Genomic DNA, 6,578 nt, shown 5'->3' on the forward strand with positions numbered 1-6,578 from the left:
ACCTCAGGGGTTCCCCTGGGGAAGGCAGATCAGCACTGCATGTTGCTAATGCTGTTGCAAGCATCGCAAAGCATTTTGGGGCTGGTCAAAGGTGTGAGTGAAGAGTGAAAGATTCTTTTACGGGCTGCAAGAGGCCAAAGGGAGATGAAGAAGAGAGCAGAGAACGGGTTAACTCAACATTTCAGCTAGCTCAGTCAGAAGATAAGACGCTGGCCCCAGCAGCCCAAGGACACTGCTCACAGCCACGACTTGGTTGACAGCCGAGAAAGACAGGGGTTTGAGGCTTTCCCAAGCAGCTGTGAGAAAGAAAAACCCAACTGCACAGACCTGCAAGGCAGCGAGGCCAGCAAAGAAGAAAACAAGGTCTAAGACTGCAGAGATTTAAAACACTGGCGAGACAGCAAGAGGGGGAGCCAAGCCTTGCGTCGCTGGAGACAGGGTGTTTTGAGAAAACTGAATGCACCATGGAAAGCCGGTTTGGACTGGCACAGAGGGCACCAGGAGCAGAGGTCCCTGAACGAAGCACACCCTCCTCCCCCCCCAACGGGAGCCTGGGACTTAAAACCCTCCTGAGAGCTGGAGCAACTTGGAGATCACAGTGGATCCTCAGATGACCTGGGCCCAGGACAGCACTCCCGTCCACACTTCCCCCCCCCGCTTCTTCTATTACACCCAGGCATGGCCAGTTTTGGGTAGGGCGTATGAGTATATGAAAATGCGTTAGGGCTTGGGGCACTAACGCTTTCTTTCTTTCCCTGAGTGACGTGGGGGCATTCCCAGCATGCTCTGGTGTTATTATTTTATCAATAAAGCTTTAAAATTTAGACACTTGGTGTGTTACGTCATCTCCTCCCTTAATGATCCCGTGGCCTCAGACTGATCACCTGATGCTTCAGGCAGATTGGTAACAAAAATCTGCCACACAGGCAGAGGCATGGCAGGCTTGATAGACCAGTAATAGTATTATTAATGAAGTATCAAACTGTATTATCTGCTGTTCCTATTACCAATCACCGACACTTTCTCAGGGTGCCCAGGCTTGTGAGTCACCTTGTAACCTGCCTGCCTTCAGCGAGAGAGAGAGACACTGACTTGCTTGTGCTTAACTGGGTGTCAGCTCCCTGACACGATCAGCCTGTTACAATCTCCTCTCAGCTAGGTCAGCCCTTACTTGGCTTTGCAGGTTAACAATAGGTGCACCCCAATCCCTGAATCCACTTTGAAGTGTTCCCCTGTAGAACCCAACCTCTGTAATGGGACACTCTCAGAAATTACAAGATAAACTGTCCCCAAAGTAACAGTGCACACACTAGTCTGTTTGATTCAACTGAGCATCTCAACTCCAATTTAATAACACAGCACTGATATTTATACTGAAATTTTATCATGAAAACAATTGTAAGATTATTATCAAAGACTAAAATTTAAGAGATAGCGAGTAAGGACACCAAGTGGGAACAGAAATGCTTATCTATAAAACAAGTATAACATGCTTCTTAGAGTCTAAACTTTAAGAGGCAAAATAATAGTATTTAGTGCTGCCTCAGTGCAGGGGACTGGATTAGATGACCTATCAAGGTCTCTTTCCGTCCTATATTTCTGCAAGTTGATGAAAATCCTTCTATATGGTACTTTGTCACCTGAAGCAATCTTCCAGCATCATCAACCAGCATAGCTGGGATTCCCCTTTCATGAATGCAAAAAGTGCTGTCCTTTTTGCTTCCTCAGTGAAGGATAAATATGTATCAATTTGCCTTCTTAGAACCCACATTTTATTGTTTTTTCCCCTCAGAGTCAGAATGACTCCGTGGTTTATTCCTGTCACATACAAACAGGTTTCCATTGTGCTGGCTTACAATGCTTATGTTACATCTGAACATATATCCTCTGTCTGGTCAAAACCTGCTTGACAATCCTGCTTTGACACAGGCTTTAAAACATTTCCCAGTATACATACATACATACATACATACACACAACTCCTTAAATATCATTTGTACACACATCTCACAAAGATTATGAAGATCAGTAGGACACATGCTTTTATTAAATAACTTACTTGACCCTCTTTGGATAAATACTTCACTCAGTGCATTGCTTTCATAGTATCAGGCTTGTCAGGGGCCACTGTTACAGAACAGAGAACCCTTTACCAGCTAGCATTGAGATGTTCTTATGGTCACATTCTTATCTTCCGTATGAAAACAGGACCAGATCATCAGCTGAAGTAAATATGCATAGATCTGTTGAAGTTAATGGGGTTGCATTAATTTACACCATCTTAGGATATGACCCTCCATTTTTATATTTAAATTATGTCCGTTCAACATAATTCAGATCCACATGGAGCATAACAATGTTAACTTCAGCGAAGCTTTGTTGGGAATAAATGCTTGAGGGAGGAGAGCTTAAATACTTGACACTAGATGTAGTCACTAGGCAGGCCATAACTTTTCATTTCAGGAGCCAGCAGGTATAAGTAAGGTGTCCCCTTATAAATAATAGTGTTTTGTTCTAATTTTAGAAGGACATAAATGTCATGTTATTTGACCTTTTCTGCGGAAAAAAGGCTCAAGGTAGTGACAGCAGCAATTTCATACGTCTTTGCTCTGATTATCATTTTGAAGGTGTAATTGCTGGAAGTAGTACAGGCATGGGAACCTGCTGGCTTAGGAGGGCTATAGAGCTAACAATAGTAACCAAGTATTCCTCACCTGCTCCTTGATTTCCGTTGCAGGACTCCACAGATACAGATAATGGGGGTATTCCTGTCAGTCTGCCAGATGGAGTCCAAACAGTAGAAATATTTGGGCTCTAGTTCCTCCCTCATGCAGGCTCCCAGTTTCCACAAACATCCTGTGGAGAAAATAAAATTGTAGTTAGCCTGCGGTCCAGCACTTAAGGGACACTCGCGGATAGGACATGTGGGGTATCTGTAATGGAATTGTAATGCACAGAAGCCACACAGCAAATAAGAACATTTTGTTTAATCTCTGATGTTTTTGCCACCTGCACAGAATGAGCCTCATAAGCCACATTCCAAAATCTCGAGTAAAAACTAGTAGTGCCTGGAGTGCAGTTCTAACCTGTACTGGAGCTAGACAGTGAATCAGGGGGTATAACCACCTCATAACCCTCCTTGCACTCTATTGCATCCAGCAGATACATGGCAAAACAGAGCATTGGGGCCACAGAGTCTAAACGTTTCCTGGCATATCTGGAAAGAAACAATGATCCCCTCACAAGTCTGACTCAGCTTCCCCTCGGTTTAGGTGTGCTACTTCTGTGCTATTTGTCCACGAAGATGGGTCTGTGACCATGGTGTCCCAGAAGAAGGAAGGCTCAGAATTCCAGTATACTGAGATGCTACATCATTTGTCTGCTGGACCACCTGGCTTGAATCAAATTTCAGGGAAGCAACCCCACCCTTAAACACTGGCATCTGTCATCACATGGAATCAGGAGTTTTAGCTTTGTTTAGAAATTTCTTGACTGACAAGAAGATCTGGGCAAGCAGTTACAGATTCTTATTTGCCACCCAGAGAGAATGTAATAAATTGTTGAAAGGAACAGGAGCGAACCTGAGTCCATGTAATAAGGTACTGGCAGAGGACAGACTCACATCAGTAATCCACAGACCTGGACAGAGATCTGTCAATTAACTAGAACCTATAATTCTCCAAGCTGTCTGATAAAGAACCCAATCTGAGAAATGTTGAACAAATGGACCACAATCACCAAGACTCATCTCCTTCTTATTCCTAAGTGAAGAACGGGAAAGGGAAAGAGACTGGATATTGTGACAAATGGAAATACAGAGGGTCATAAAATAACTGCTGTGTAATATCCATATCTTGCTGCAAAGTTTGTCACAATAGCCTGTCTCTGCACACAATGATATTGGGTCGCAATGATGCAACTTCACAAAATAAGTGTAGCAACACTGCTGAGATGTTGAATTATGATTATTATGTCTCTCTAACTGACCTCAATAGATAATGAAGTTTGCTATCAAGATCTTCAAAAACAGAATACTACTGATACTTAGGTAGATAAGATGACGCGGGAGGAGAATTTGGATTTACATATTGGTAAGGAACATGATTGCATATTGTGTTATGGAGTGGTATGGATACACAAACTGAAATGCTCTTACTGTCCTCAGGTACCTACAACTCCCATCCAAGTCAAGGGGAGCTGTTTGAGAACAGTTTTTGACCCTACAATGTTTGAAAGATGTTTAAAAATGGGGGTAACAAGAAATGCCCCCCTCACACACACACACATTCAGTATTTTTTAAAAAATATAATACAATATTGTGATTTTCAATAAAAGTTTCTGAAGATGAGTAAAACCTCCATAAAATGTAATTTACAAATTCTCAGTAAGTGGCTCTTTATTAATAATGTTTTTTGAGAATACGATGGCACACAAAGCCTTCACATGGGCTATGCAATCAAAGAACCCTGGGAAAGCAAAAAACTACAAAATAAAGTAATTAGTGCATTCATGTAAATAAATCAAAGTAAAAACATTTCTAGCTTTCTCCAAGTGTAAACCTTGATGTAAAACATAAAGTCACCACAAGAAGCAATTTTGAACAGCATATACAGCAAGCATATTAGGCCCTGTGTTCTTCCCTCCTGTGGGGAAACCTGTGGGAGGATGGAAAAACTCATGAGGACGTGATGTGTTTAAAGTGGGAATTCTAGCTGCATACTTCCCTCAAGGATCAGGGATTTAAGGCTTTGTGGCTCAGGAATCCTGCAGAGATGGAGTGTCATGGGGCTTACTCACCACTCACTCCTGCTGGCCGTCACGGGGATTAGCCTTGCTAGCTGGTGAGGACTCTCCTGGTGGTGCCTGACTCCTCATGGTCACCACCTGCAGACCTGCCTCAGTCCAAGTACTGCAGCATCCTCTTCTTGACTTGGCCCTTTGGTAGTGTCACTCTATTTTCCCCCTTCCAGGGGGGAGGTGTCTTAGTTCTAGAGTCCAGTCACTTCCCCAGTGGAGAATGGGGGGGACCTGAACCCACCCACTACTCCGGGTCCCAGCCCAGGAACCCGCTAGCTAGCAGCCTCCTGCTGCCTCTCTTTAACCTCTATCTCTCCATTGCTGTCTCCCCCTGGGCAACTTCCCCATGGCCCTAGCACCTTCTTCAGCCTTCCTCAGACATGCAACTATCCACTCCCAGCAGCCAGTCAGGAGCAAATCTTGTTCCCCTAGTCCCTGCCAGCAGATGCTCTGTCCAAGGTACCACAGGTGTCAGCCTGCTAGAGACACAGTGCTCACCCCTTGAGTTCCCAGAAGCAACTGGCCACTTTTGGCTCAGCAGCTCTTTTTGTATGGGCCTGCTGGGCCCTGATTGGCTGCTTCTTACTCTCTTGGATTGGCTGCTCCCTGAGCAGCCTCCCCAGGCTGCTTTTAACCTTTTCTCTGCCAGTGTGTGGTGGATGCCCCATCACACAGAGGAATGGCAGTGATATCCAGACCCATATTATCTTGTCTCCAGGCCTTTGTGCCTCTTTTTGTACTCCCAGACATTAGGCATTCTGGGCAGTAAAATGCCTAAATGAAATGAATGGGCAATGAATGACTCTCAGCCTTTGATGCTCTAAGGACCTTTGTGCTCCTCACCCAGCACCTACTCTCTAAGCTCCCTGTGAGGCAGGTGTATGCTCAGAGGTGAAACAAATATCTTTTTCATAGCAAATTTCTGCTCTGGTATCCAGTGATTTCTAAGGGTATCATGCTGCCAGTAATCTCTCTCTCTCCCGCTCCAATTCTAACAAATCAGGGCAGAGAGATTCAGGGGCAAAGGAGGGGCAGGTTGGGTTGCTGAGAGCCCATCATGTTTCCACCACTTCCTTTTTTCCCCACTGCTTTGTATGTTTTGGGGGGGTAGGGGGAAATCCACTCTGTATTCCCGTCACTCATTTTTTTCTGCATCCCAAACTTCTGCAGTCACATCTTTGTAAATAAACTCTCCCAGGTCAAAAAGTAAGGGTGTCAGAAGTGTAGAGTGCATCTGATGAAGTGAGCTGTAGCTCACGGAAGCTTATGCTCAAATAAATTTGTTAGTCTCTAAGGTGCCACAAGTACTCCTTTTCTTTTTGCGAATACAGACTAACACGGCTGCTACTCTGAAACCTGAGAAGAGTAGAGGTGAATCCAAACACCAAAATATCTCAGTCCCCTTGGTAACTAACCCTGATCCCTAATTAGCCCCCACATTAAAAAATATTGATTATTAGCACTGCATTAACTCACATTTGTGTACTCATGTAGTCTTCAATGGAGAATGCTGAAGAAAAAGAGTTTCCCGTAGGTATTATCCTCCCACCCAACTCCAACCCCAACCCCACTCCCACTGCCAAAATTCCAGATGGTCCTCCACAGAATTGCATTGAGCAGCATGCTATGGAACTCTCAGTCCATGCTGGGTTGTTCCAGGTTTAAATTCTCTCTTCTCTCCCCTCATGTTAGAAGAAGAAAGAATATGAACCAAATTGCAATATTTGGGTGAGTTTTCTCCTGGATCATATTTGGCTTTTACTTTATAGCCTTTTGTCCT

At 44.2% G+C, this 6,578-nt stretch overlaps 1 long non-coding RNA gene across 1 annotated transcript; it reads right to left on the reverse strand.

Annotated features, from left to right (window-relative positions):
* Positions 1–1,546: 1,546 nt before the first annotated feature.
* LOC122465906 lies at positions 1,547–6,021 on the reverse strand. Its single transcript, XR_006291044.1, has 3 exons — positions 4,799–6,021; positions 2,715–2,856; positions 1,547–2,243 (listed from the first exon to the last, which is right to left on the reverse strand). It is a non-coding gene; the product is annotated as an uncharacterized LOC122465906 (long non-coding RNA).
* Between the last annotated feature and the right edge of the window lie 557 nt (positions 6,022–6,578).

The sequence above is a fragment of the Chelonia mydas genome, chromosome 5 (genome assembly GCF_015237465.2).
Source record: "Chelonia mydas isolate rCheMyd1 chromosome 5, rCheMyd1.pri.v2, whole genome shotgun sequence".
In the NCBI taxonomy this organism is placed as follows: domain Eukaryota; kingdom Metazoa; phylum Chordata; order Testudines; family Cheloniidae; genus Chelonia; species Chelonia mydas.